We start from the raw sequence: 14,132 nt of genomic DNA, 5'->3' as shown, positions 1-14,132 counted from the left end.
AGAAGCAAGGATACTTGGAAATCCAGCCACTCGATTATTAATGAGAATGGATGCTGGAAGAGGTATTCCTCAGCTATAAGGAGCACTCAACCTTTCACAGAACAGATAAGTGAATATAGAAATGGGTTAATCACGTAAAGCAAACAGAATGTTTTCAATATGCTTGAATGTGATGATTTAACGGGTTAGGCACATTTCCTTCGAACCATTAGAGATCAAAATTCCCATGTTTGTAAGAGGGCATTAGGAAGGATGGAGGTGAACACTATCAGGTACTTGTGACATTCTTATTCAATACATTTCCCTGTTAAGTTTACAAAATTCATACCACAGAAGCATTGCTTTTCCCAGAGTCTTACTAAGTATGCCTTGATACTAAGTAGACGGAGTAAAGACAAATACAGTCAAGGGGTATTATTTCTTATAAATGATACACTTTTCTATTCTTTGTTCTATAAAAATAAGTATATATTAAGCAGTTATAGAGGGTAGAGGGATGATTCAGTGGTCAAGAGCTTTGGATATTCTTCCAAAGGAACCAAGTTCCATCTTTAGCACCTACATGGAGGTCACAATCATCTGTAACTCCAGTCCCAGGGGATCCAACACCTTCTTCTAGTCTCTATGGATACTGCATGCATGTGGTACACACACATACATGCAGCCAAACACTTATACACACAAAAGAAATTTAAAAAATAAAATTATGTCGTCTGTTTATAAAAGAAATTATAGGGTTAGTGGCCACCACAGTCAATAAGATACTTGCTTTCATAAAGATATGAGTTCAAGTACCAGATCTCAGACAGTAAAAGATAGGTGTCTAGTTGGGGTTTTATTGCTGTAAACAGACACTATGACCCTGGTAACTCTTATAAAGGAAGACATTTAATTGGGGATGGCGTATAATCTCAGAGGTTTAGTTCATTATCATCAGGGCAGAAAGCAGGGTGTCATGCAGGCAAACATAGTGCTGGAGAGATAGCTAAGACTTCTACATCTGGATCCCCAGGCAGTAAGAAAAGACTATAAGCCTCTAAGCATAGTTTGAGTTTCTGAGATGTCAAAATCCGCCCTGCAGTGGCTCATTTTCTCCAACAAAGCCACACCTATGCCAACAAGGCAACACCTAATGGTGCCACTCTCTATCACCCTGTGGGGGCTACTTTATCCAAACCACCACAATATGCATGGCAGTACATGCATGTAAATACTGTGCTTGTGAAATGGAGATTGGCAGATCCACGTGCTTTACTGGTCAGATGACATCTCAGGAAATAAGACAGAAGACACCTAAGGAAGGAAAACCAATGCTGATTTCTGGCCTCTACGTGTGTGCACATTCAAGCTCATGGAACCCACACTTACATGTGCACATACACATAATCAAACACATGTACACATATACATATAATATTACATAGCCTAATGTTTTTGAGCAGTCATGAACACAGTGCTTTAATAGTATTTACTTATATAAAGCATAATTGACTAGTGCTCAAGGATTGCACATTATACCATCATTGCTACATTTGAAGATTGACTTACATCACGAAAGGAAGCTTATATACATTAATGTGTTTTCAAAATATGTTCTATTTTAAAACATTAGTAAAATAAAAGATCTTTTTCATTTTTTTTCATGTTAGACACAATGGACAATAACAAAACTAGGGTTTTTTTTTTTCATTTTCTGGGTGATATGTAATGTTCATTGTCACTGAAATTAGAGGCAATTTTGTCATACATAATTATGTGTGCTGACAGGATAGTTTTTCATAGGTGCAAAATTGCTCGCATTTGGGAGTCTTATTGCCAGTCTAACACAAAGACCAGTGCTTTCAAATCTGAGGATATCTGCAGCTGTTTAACTGGTTGGCGAATCACTTCTAAGTTTGCCATCCCCAAAATAAAAGGCATCTTGGGACTAATTGTTGCTCACAATAATGTCAGAGCTGAAAAATCTCATCACCACTTCACAAGTCTGACCCCACCACTGAAATTAAGACCATCAATCAAAATTCCAAGTGGGAGGACGAAATCGCCCAGATTCTCTGCAGTGTTTTCTAATAGAATTTAGTAAATCTCCAAACACATTTTTTTCCTCGTGTCCATGCAACTCTGATGGTTAGTAGCATTCGATCATAGGACAAGGCAGAGAGAAATATCCAGAGTTCCATGGGAGATATGGTCTGGACTCAAACCTCATAGAGATGTGTAATCAAATTAATAAGGGCTCTACAAAGGTAATACTGATGATAGGAACCAGGTGTACTGGCTAATTTTGTGTCAACTTGACACAGGCTGGAGTTATCACAGAAAAAGGAGCTTCAGTTGAGAATATGCCTCCATGAGATCCAACTGTAAGGCATTTTCTCAATTAGTGATCAAGGGGGAAAGGCCCCTTGTGGGTGGGACCATCTCTGGGCTGGTAATCTTGGTTCTATAAGAAAGCAGGCTCAGCAAGCCAGGGCCTCAGCTCCTGTTTTCTGACCTGTTTGAGTTCCAATCCTGTATCCTATGGTGATCAACAGCAGTATGGAAATGTAAACCGCCAAATAAACCCTTTCCTCCCCAACTGCTTCTTGGTCATGATGTTTGTGCAGGAATAGAAACCCTGACTAAGACACCAGGTTCCTAAGAGACAGGTAAATGAGGGGTTTGTACAGAATTAAATATGTTCGCTGAGTACAAGTTGTACTTGCTAGCCCTTGTTTATTGTGGCCCAACATTCTCACCATCTTTTCTCCCCCACGTATAAAAGGATGAAAAGTTGTTTTTCTTTTGAACCAGGCAGCCTCAGCTGTAAACAACACAGAAATGAGAAGCTGAAGATCAAGAAACAGCAGTGGAAGGAGCTGCTGTACCCACTGTGCAAGTATGCAGTCAAGGCCTGAGATGTCAACGACAGTAAAGTGCAAGACTGACTGGCAAAAAATAAAATAAAATAGGATGAAAAGATGGAAGATGAGGCTGCAAGCACGTAAGAGTCAGAGAGGATGGAGGACAACAAGAAAACAAGGGTCTCTAAGTCAACAGGCTCAAAGCCCATAGGTGCTCACAGAGACTGAGGCAGCAGGCACAGGGCCTGCAGGGCTCTGCACCAGGTCCTCTCTGTATGAATTATGGCTTGCAGTGTAATATTTTTATGAGATTCCTGAGTCTGCAAGTGAGTGGCTGGCTGATTCTTGTAGTCTTCTTCTTCTTTGGGGTATGTGTTGTCCAACTTTGATGTGATTTTTATTGTTGTTGTTGTTTTATCTTATTACATTTATAATATGATCTCTTAGAAGCCTGTTCTTTTCTCATGAGAGACAGGGAGAGGTAGATCTGAATGAACCAGAAGGTGGGGAGGAGCTGAGAGAGGCAGAGGGAGTGGAAACTGTAAACAGGATATATTTTTCTAGAAATGAATCTATTTCAATAAAAGAAAGAAAGATGCAAAACTAAAAAGTAAAGAGGCACAAAGACAATGTGTCAGTACACAAGTCAATGTATAGAAGGTGTTCAGAATGTTTGCTATGTGAAGTATAGATAATCGTTTGGTTTTATTTTGCAATCCCGCTGAATGTGCAAATGAAACCTTGGTGGTTCGTTTCCATCTCACTGAATTGTCCTTTCTTGATTCTACCCATGAAGATGTATTTGTTGTCCCAAGTTTTACAGCAGACTAAGTGTGTGGTCTGGAACAAATCACCCAGTTTCTTCAGGATTTTTCTCCAAATGAAAAATTGGGGGGTGGGACTAGGAAATGTATCAGGCATAAAGGATAAGCAGACCTGGATCAGTCTAAACTGTTCAGCGAGTTCAGGTCTTCAGTAGAAGGGGCTTGGCTTGGCTGGTTTTCAGATCCTGGTGCTCACAGATCTTGGCACATCAAGATGTGAGGCTTGCACCAAACCCAGACACTATTGCATATGCCAGAAAGATATTGCTGAAAGGACCCTGATATAGCTGTCTCATATGAGGCTATGCCAGTGCCTGACAAATACAGAAGTGGATGCTCACAGTCATCTATAGGATAGAACACAGGGCCCCCAGTGGAGAAGCTAGAGAAAGCACCCAAGGGGCTGAAGGGCTCTGACACCCTATAGGTGGAACAACATGATGAACTAACCAGTACCCCGGAGCTCTTGACTCTAGCTGCATATGTATCAAAAGATGGCCTAGATGGCCATCACTGGGAAGAGAGGCCCCTTGGTATTGCAAACTTTATATGCCCCAGTCCAGGGGAACACCAGGGCCAAGAAGTGAGAGTGGGTGGGGAGGGGAGCAGGGCTGGGGAAGGTATAGGGAACTTTTGGGATAGCATTTGAAGTGTAAATAAAGAAAATACCTAATAAAAAATTTAAAAAAAAAATGTGAGGCTTGCTGCTAAGTGCTGAAATACTAAGGCTGGATCCAAAGTCCCATGTCTTAACTCTGAATGTAGACCAAGGAAGGTTACACGGCAAAGAGAAGGCAGTAAGATGAGATTTCGAAGAGACATACAACTCTTTCTCCCTTTGCTTCTTTTAAAGAGTAGTAAATTAAGGGTAGTATAGCAATGAACTAACTGAGTGTGTGATTGGAGGGACTAGAATCATTTATAGAATATAGGGTCATTTAAATGTCTCCATAATTAATAGTTTAGTTCTTATATAAAGTCAAATAAAATATACAGAGGATAAATAAATAAATAAGTAAAATATATATTGGGTCTGCTACCACAATTATATCACATATTTTATGTTAGGCTTCTATTACGTAACCAGGGTAACCTGGAATCGCTACACCATTTGAGCTAGCCTTAACTCTAGGTCCACCTGTCTCAGGTTCCCAAGGCCTGGGATTACAAGTTTATGTTACAAGACCCACAGGTGCCTGTTCTTGGGACTCTTTACTTCTGTTGGGTTTTGGTATCCAATTGAAATATGATAGTTTCCATTTCATCTTATTATACTTGATTTCGTCATGTTTGGTTACTATCTCTTAGAATCCTGTTCTTTTGTAATGAGAGACAGAAAGGACGTTGATGTAGAGGGGAGGGTAGGGAGGGAGAAACTGGGAGGAGTAGAGGGAAGGGAGTAGGCTAAATTAGCTAGGTTAGATTTACTTATTACAGGATGTATTGTAAGATGTCCACGCATCAGCCAGGAGACGCTCACACTCTTCAATTCAGTTGGATTTGATAGGTAAGCAGGAAGAATAGTCAGGAACAGTGGTAGTAGCATCGTTTCTAAATGAGCTAGGCTGAACTTTACGTATTACAGAGATCCTGAGACTTAGGGTTTAATTCAGAATCTATTTATTATCCCATGTAAGATGCTTTTTGTATGTACCACTAGGCCTTTGAACAACTGTAACTGAAGGCCTCAATTGTACAATGAGATGATTCAGGGATAGAGAGATGGCTCAGCAGTGAGGAGCACATCCTGCTCTTTCAGAGGATCCCAGTTCATATAGAGACACCCACATCAGGATGACAACTAAACACCTATGACCCCAGTTCCAGGAAGTCTGGCAACACCTGGCCTCTGTAGGCACCTGTGCTCACAGACATGCACATCCCCCATCATACACACGTATACCATTAAAAATGAAATCTCTTGCTTTTTTTATTTCAATGAGAAGAAGCCTCTGTGCTTTTCTAATTTAAGCAAGCTTAAACTGGCTGCCCATGCTCAATGGGTTAGGATTTTACCAGAAATACAAACTAGAAGGTAAAGAGAATGTATAGGGGAGTGTGCTGGGTAACCTTGATTGTCACCTTGACAAGGTCTGTAGTGTCACCAAGGAGACAGCTGGCTAGGCATGCCAATCAGGGATTGGGCAAATTAAGGTGAGAAAATTCATTCTAAATGTGGCTGCTTTCATGGGCTGGGGTCGGTGCTGAAGAAAAAGAAGACATTTAGCTGAGTAGGAGCATTTATAACTCTCTGTGTTCTGACCTTGGACATCACGTGACCTAAGCTTATGTTACCATGCAGCTTTATCAGGAAACACTGTATCCCTTCTGAGTATAAATAGAAATTAACTCCTCAGGTACCACCTTGCCAGTTACTTTGTCACAGCAAACCAAAAAAACAGAGTTATTCTGGACACTCCTGTAGAAAGTGATTTTTTTGTTGTTGTTTTGTTTTGTTGGTTTTTTTCCACAGTTAAGCATCATGAGATGTAAGTTAATCTCCAGATGGTCCTCCATAAATGTTTTTAGAGAAACAATTGAACTGTTGGTACCTGACATCTATTGTTTCCCATTTCTCTTATGTACATTGTAGTCAAGCTGCCAGTGGAGAGAGAGGCAGCCATGCTGAGGCCATGAGGCGACAAACAAGAGGATGAAAACTCAGAACACAGCTCAGCAGGACAGGGATGGCTGAATATATGTGCAGCTGAGTTTGGCACTAAGCATCATTAAAACCAAACCAGAACAGACATGAGGATGAAAGTCATAGGCTGAGGATGGTCAGAGGAAAAAAACTGAGCTCAAACCATTAGGCATTTGCTGGCCTGGCTCTGAAGTCCTACCTCCAGATGACTACATCACTGTGGAAATTCCAAATTCCCTTCACAAAGCTGGTGAATACCATATTATATCTGATGTGGCCAAACTTGAACTGCCTTGCTCCAATAGGAGAATCTTTACATTAAACATTATAAAAAGTTTGTGAACAAGTATTTCAGAAGCATCCATTTGCATAGGAAATTACTAAATTAACATGTTAATAAATAATTTTGTAGACAATTTAAGTTACTCTCCAAAGAACTCAACTAAACCATAGTAGGTGCCGCTCCCCACATATGAATACATTGTGAACCCTGTTCACTCCACTATTCATTCACTCAGCAAATATTCAGTGATGTTCAGTAAGCACTGTCCTAACGGCAGAGACACAAGTGTGTAAAAATCAGTTTCAGACTGCAAGAAGACTCATCGTTTTCCAAAAAAAAAAAAAAAAAAAAGTAAGACAGAACTTTTTAAAAATGATATGCATATTCCAGATCCTTGCCCCCTATGTGGTTTATTCCCAGGTCATTAATGCTTCAAAACACGGAGAAGCCTATTGCATAATTCACACCATTTCTATCACTCAATATTCAAACTATAACTGAAGGCTTTGAAAATGTAACTCAACTCTACGCCAATATGTTCTTTACAGTTCTGGGGAGGATGGGGAGGGAGGAGATTTCTCATTCTATTTACTACAGAACTTGGTTTCTTTCCAAAATTATACTACTGAAAAAAAAAGAAAAAAAGCAAATTTTTAGTGACATTATAGTCTGTCTGGAGAAAAAAAAAAAAAGACTGTAAATCCAGCCGATGTTCTAGTAAAAAAAAAAAAAAAATTGAAAACAAGTATTTACTATACTGCGGTAGCAAAACTACCAGGTGAATTTGGGGGAAACCTCACCTAGGTTGGCTTAGACACATTTAACTTCTTTTAGTGTCTATTTCCTTACTCGTTAATTAACAGGAGAAAGTAGATCACCATGTTCTTTCATGCCCCTGTATTGTCTCATCTCCTCACCCTGGTCTTAATGTGGCTCATAGCAGCAAACTCCCTAGCTAAGAAAAGAAGTCTGTGATTATTTTTAAGTAGTGCATGGCATTCTCTTTATTTCTGTCACCTCCAAAACTAGATGGTTTTGTCCACAACCCATGTAAAACCATGATTTCACATATAACTAAATAGTATGATGTCATCTTATGCTCGTATGAAATCATCACACTCAGAATCATGGTAGGAGACTGGATGTGCTGTTTGTAGGTTTTAAGACTGTAGCTCATGTTACATATACTTGAGATAATTGATTGCTAATTAGGCAGTATAATATTTTTTAATCTGCTGCTTAAAATATTTCCCTAGGTATCAAGAAGTGAATCTAAGAATGACCATCTTTTAAAAATAACAATAAAATAAAATGAAATGAAATGAAACAATTCCCATAGAGATTGTTTTAAAAGTCTAAAAGAATGGTTCTCTATATGCAAACTCTAACGAGAAAACTCAGAACCTCTTTTTTCAGTACAGACAGTAAAATTATCACATCTGATATTTATCTGCAAACCACAGAGATGTGTACCTGTTCTTATTACTTGGATGAACATCAGGAGTTAAAATGCATTAAAATAGTTTAACCCAGCACAGTCTCAATTTGATTGAGAATAATTTTACTATCATCTTGTTTATTAAAATGTGTCTAAAGAATTGAGCACTTCACAGATTTATTTATTTATTTTTTTTGGTTATTACCCTGCAAAGCAACCTACACAACCAACTCTCATTGCATACTGCCACATCCCCTCTACTCACCACAATGAGTTAAAGGCAGACCAAAGCTCTCAGCAGCATCCTTTGCATTTATTACAAGGCTTCACCAGCCCCTTCACTCCAGATGTGATGGTTCAGGAGTTCACAGCAGGCGAAGTCCTCCCCTCGGGTTTACTGCACACTCCAAGAGTGGTCCCCTGCACTTGCCAGGAGATTTAGCTTTCATGCGTCTGCTCATTCTTCCTACCCACAAAATGAGACCTATTTCTGGGCTATTCATAACTCTCCTTCCAAAACGTTTCAAAAACGAAAAGCAAGACCGGGTTCATGATTTCCATGCAAGATCTCAGCCTGCCCGCCTGCTTGCTGCTGCCAATACTTCTTACTCTTGCTGGTGATGACATCGTGCAAGCTCCCCAGCACTGATGCTTCATTATGTAAGTCTGTCTAGGTCAAGTGTAGGAGACTCACTACCGGCCTGTGGAAACTCATGGAACTGTTTCTTCAGATTAACACTTCAGGGGCTATCGAGGCTGCAGGAAGCTGAGCTTTAACTACATACATCTTTCGGGGGTAAATATTTTTTTTGCATGATTTTATGTTTTGGGTTTTTTTTTTTTTAATCCTTTGGCGGGCTTCTGTCAGCCAGGCTGATGGGTGCAGGTTGGCAATTCTAAGAGGTTCCAATTCTGTCAGCATGCTTGAATAAGCATGGAAAGTCTCGCACTGGTTCTAGAATTAAGACACGATTAAAAACATCCTAAGTTGAACTTTGCTAATGAAGCCTTTTTTATGGTGTTGATTTGATGTTTAAACCAAGTAGGATCCGTTTGATCTGAGGCGTTGCAGGAGAGCATTGTTAGATATTGCTGTGAGCGTGAAAAGATTTACTGCAGTTCGCTGCCGCTCTGCCCTTGTCTCTAACTGAGAATTCGCTTGTCTTGTAAATGAGCTCTGAGTCTGCTGCACTGTGTCTTCTGCCGCGCCTGTTTGTGACAAGAACGAAGCTTGAATAACCTGGTAGTTAGGGGACTTCTGCAGATAATAAATTCTGTCTACTTAGTCTCAGGATGCATACTGCAGCAGCTCCAGTGTCATTTGATACTAGCGCTGAATGAGGTTGGGTTAACTGCATTGGGTCAGGAGGGGCTGTGCTTAGGAGATCTGGCGGGCTGAGCCCTGGTTTGATGTGATCCTTAACTCATCTAAGAGTAAAGGTAAAACCAGAGGAGAACTGGTTCTATCAGACTATCTCGCTTTGTGTCCTACTGCAAGAACTAGTTAAAAACGCATACTCAGACTGCACACTGCAGAACTTGCAGGGCAAGTAGCAAGGTGAGGTTGCCGCAGCGGTGTGAGATTGGCAGGAAATTTTCACACAGTTAAAACCGAGATGATGGCACAACCGAATGCACCTCATTTACAATGACAGAGGGATTTAAAAAGTTGGAGATCAATGCAGCATGTTTGAAAGTTTGGCTTCCTATGTGTCCTTGGCAAGCAAGGGTCTGTGATTGGGACTTGACCGGAGTTAAAGGCGTAATGGCTCCGTAAACTGTCTCCATCATCTCAAAGGGCAGAGTGTAAAGTTTCCTGTCATTGGCTTGGGTGTCTTCAAATGAGCTCTGGTATAAGTAGTAAGGCAGACTAACTACAAGATTACTGTGGGTAGAACATTGAAAACTGCCTTAAATTCTTCTCACTTTTGAATTAAAAGAATGAAAAGGAGTGTTATCGAAATCAATTTGCCTGGGTGCCATTTTCATACTGCTAAGCACAATGAACAGGGGCGTGTTGATCATTTGTGATTGGCTAAATTTGTGCTGTATTTAATTGATTGAAGATGTACACATTTTCCCAAATCATTTGAAGAGACAGTTACGGCTCCCTAAAGGCCTGATTTTATATTACTGATGTCAATAGCAACGATCCCCGTAGATGCAGCTCGGCAGACCCAATAGATCAAGGTCACTCGGTCTAGCAGAAATAAAATGTTAAAAATAAAGAATACATACAGAATAATATTTATATTATTTGTTTGGATGTCTTCCAATTTAGGGTATTTTATATATAATATTTTTATATAATACTTATTATATTTAGGGTATCACTCACTCTTCTCAAATAACATATGGTTGTTCCTTAATGTTGTCTCTATAGGCTATTAAAAACCTACAGATTTCTTCCTTTTTAGACTTTCTGAAATTTGAATTATGTCTAAATTACCACTTCTATGATTATAGTCCTTTGTGTGAATTAACATTAATCACTCTTAAAGTGAGACTACATGAAGGGTGTTATTCAAGTTTACTCTTAGACCAGCATTTGCCATTTCCCCATCAAATATTAGGCAGTGTTTCTCAGTGGTCTGAGAAAGCTAGCTACTAGCTATGTCAGCATCTGAATGGAACATTTGGAAAGGCAGGTCTTTGGGCCTCAGGGCAGACACACTTAGAACTTCCCTATGTAGGTTCTACAAATACAAGTTCTTACAACCTCCAGGCAGTAGTGAGGTGTGTGAAGATCCAGTACATGGGACAGTAATTTGGTCAGATATGAAAATGGTTTTCATACGATATCTGAATAGGTGTTACATAATTAAATTCTCTGTTTCTTCTTGCCTGGCCTAACTGATGCTAGCTGTAGACTGATGTTGACCGTGCAGTTATGTACCATATCTGAAGTGCAAAGTGTTCCCAGCAATATTGGTTTTTTCAGCAGTTCCATGTGGAATACTAGCTCTTTGAAGCTAAATGGCACGATGTAAATACACTAGAGGACTTACCTCTCTTGTCTGCTCGGTGCGACTTTGCACATATCACTGGCCCCTTTGGTGCTCAGTTTCTCTCTGTAAAGTAAGTGATTGTTCTAACACAAGATTGAGGCTGGGCCTAATTGGGTGTCTTAGTCAGGCTTTGTATTCCTGCACAAAACATGATCAAGAAGCAAGTTAGGGAGGAAAGGGTTTATTCAGCTAACACTTCCACATTGCTGTTCATCACCAAAGGAAGATGGAACAGGAACTCACACAGGACAGGAACTTAGAGGCAAGAGCTGATGCAGAGGCCATGGAGGAGTGCTCCTTACTGGATTGCTTTGTGTGGCTTGCTCAGCTTGCTTTCTTATAGAACCCAGGACTACCAGCCCAGGAATGGCACCACCCACATTGGGCCATCCTACCTCTGATCAATAATTGAGAAAATGCCTTATGGCTGGATCTCATGGAGGCATTTCCTCAAGGGAGGCTTCTTTCTCTGTGATAGCTCCAGCTGTGTCAGGTTGACACACAAAACCAGCCAGTACTTTGGGGTTTGGGGTCAGGAATTCTTAGAAATGGGTCTCTCTTGTGCATAGCAGAATTCTGACCACTATCACTAACCTGTTGTACTGATGTGCTGGTGGGGACTAAGAAATGTCCCCCCAAGGCAGAACTGTTTCCACATGCCGATTTAAGTACATCCAATTAAGATTATCTTTCTTATGAACAATTACATTATAGTAAACAAGACAACAAATGTGTTGCTTCTCCTACTGGTAAGTTAAATTACAATAGAAATAAATATATGCCCACATATGTAATATAGTAAATTTAGACCCCATCATATTCACGAAAGTGCATGTGTAATTCAGTTAAGTACCCACAGACGGACTCTTTCTGCAGCTTCCCAGGGACCTAGCTCTTCACCATCCTGTTTTATGGACCACCCTATTCTCCAGATGGCCCAGACACCCTCCACTACTAGCCTATATCAAATATTTAGCAAAGTTAATGACTTTTAGATTGAATCGATTTAACTGAAGATAGGGATTTATATTCTCATTTTTTTCTGCACCTCTTATCCCTCCCTTCTTTACCATCCCTGCAACATCCAGGAGTTCCCCAGTTTCCTCGTGTGACATGTACGAGAGTCTATCTTTCCATAGCTTTTTATCCAGATGTAGATACACAAACTCATTTATGAACACAGGCAATCAAGGACCCCAGTGTAGGACTATGCACCCAGAAGGAAATAGATGGAATATATTATATCATAGAGCTGGAAAGAATGTTATATTCACAATCATCTTTGCATCCAAGTTATACTGACTCTCATGGCCTTTTAAATTATACATAGTCTATGTTAGAGCTTCAGAAAGTCAAGTAATCTCTTCCCATGAATTATTACCTCAAAAAACTTAGCAACACAGTCCAGATATTTTCTAGCATGTGTATGTATGGTAGAAATATGCAAACTTTACAAAAACACAAATTATACATGCATGCACACATATACATAAGCACACCTACTCATAAACACATACATGCACATATATACAAGTACACAAACACACAGGCAAGCACACACACAAATACATACATACATATATACATAAACACACACACACACACTTTTTCTACTTCTAAGAGCTCTTTTGATATCCTGTTCTACAAATACAAGCTGAGATATGAGTGAACTCAGGAATCTGGTCTAAGATGTATGTAGCTCTATTTCTATTAGGCAAAATTATTAGCTGATAGCTGCAATAGTTTATCCACATTTCTAAATAAATTCACACATTATATGTTCTGAGACCCACAGAAATTTAAAAAGATAGGTTCTTTTGATGCTATCACTTTTAAGAAAAAATAATAAAGTCGAGATCACAAGGTACCAAATCTATGTCTCTCTCTCTCTCTTCTCTTCTCTCCTACAGAACAGTACTCAGCAGTATGTATACTGTGACTTAAAGTAAAATCCCCACATGATCCAGTAATCCTAGGAATACAGCTAAAGAAACAGAATTTGATATTTCAGCATGGTTTTTGTGTGGCCGCTTCCGTATTTTTCACAGTAGCCACAGTATGGTTCCACTTAGGAATTCACCAATGGGAACTTAGCAGGAGCAAGGGCCTGAGGCTCACTCACATTGCTTCTGTGTGGCCTGGGGCTGGGATTCTGATCTTCTCTAATACAGTGACACTATACTGTTTTGTGAGGCTTGTTTTGCTTTGCTTTGCTTTGCTTTGCTTTGCTTTGCTTTGCTTTGCTTTGCTTTGCTTTGCTTTGCTTTGCTTTGCTTTGCTTTGCTTTGCTTTTATATCAACAAGTAAGAACAAAAGAAATAAGACATGGGGGCTGGTGAGATGGCTCAGCGGTTAAGAGCACTGACTGCTCTTCTAAAGGTCCTGAGTTCAAATCCCAGCAACCACATGGTGGCTCACAACCATCCTTAACAAGATCTGGTGCCCTTTTCTGGTGTGTCTGAAGACAGCTACAGTGTACTTACATATAATAAATAAATAAATAAATAAATAAATAAATAAATAAATAAATAAATATTAAAAAAAAAAAAAAAGAAAGAAGACATGGGAAAAGCCATGCAAATTCTGTTGAAACTGTCCCATGTGGGAACATATGAGCAGAACAGGTGTCAATCTTCCATATGACATTTCCTAAAAATAGTATCATGGTCTTGTAATGTTGGAAAAGAAGAAAGTAGTAATAACAGTGAAGGGGCCCTGGTTTCCAGCCGCCATAGTCTAGTGAGATTGTTAGAAGTAGATTTGTATTGAGCCGTACAATGAGGACAGAAAAGGTATTCGTTTGTCCTTCCAACTTACTAATCATTGTCCTCCTAGCAGTCAACCCTCTCTCACCAATATAACTTCTCAGCTGTGATTGAAGAACAATTTAGCCAATCAGAAGAATGCTACTATTGTGTCACTGCCCTGTAAGGAAATAGAAATCTCCCTCTTCCTGTAAGAAAGGAATAATACATTTCTCTGTTGAAGGACATCTGGGTTATTTCCTGCTTCTGGCTATTATAAATAAGGCTGCTATGAACTGATAAGTGGATATTAGCCCCAAAGCTCGGAATACCCAAGATACAATTCAC

General features: G+C 39.7%; 1 protein-coding gene and 1 long non-coding RNA gene across 4 annotated transcripts in view; one reads left to right on the top strand and one right to left on the bottom strand.

The window, feature by feature from the left end:
• Positions 1 to 8,616, bottom strand: part of LOC110308243 — a 64,069-nt gene extending 55,453 nt beyond the window's left edge. For both annotated transcript variants that reach the window (XR_003835430.1, XR_003835429.1), the window contains exon 1: positions 8,298 to 8,616. This is a non-coding gene — a long non-coding RNA (uncharacterized LOC110308243). The remainder of the gene's footprint in view (positions 1 to 8,297) is intronic.
• A 74-nt stretch (positions 8,617 to 8,690) lies between these two features.
• Positions 8,691 to 14,132, top strand: part of LOC110308193 (sodium channel protein type 1 subunit alpha) — a 153,082-nt gene continuing 147,640 nt past the window's right edge. For both annotated transcript variants that reach the window (XM_021180584.2, XM_021180599.1), the window contains exon 1: positions 8,691 to 8,828. The gene's annotated coding sequence lies outside the window, so the exon portion shown is untranslated. The remainder of the gene's footprint in view (positions 8,829 to 14,132) is intronic.

This window comes from Mus caroli, chromosome 2, assembly GCF_900094665.2.
Source record: "Mus caroli chromosome 2, CAROLI_EIJ_v1.1, whole genome shotgun sequence".
Taxonomy (NCBI): Eukaryota; Metazoa; Chordata; class Mammalia; order Rodentia; family Muridae; genus Mus; species Mus caroli.
The sequence above is the reverse complement of the archived record's forward strand: the minus strand, read 5'-3'. Positions and strand labels throughout refer to the sequence as shown.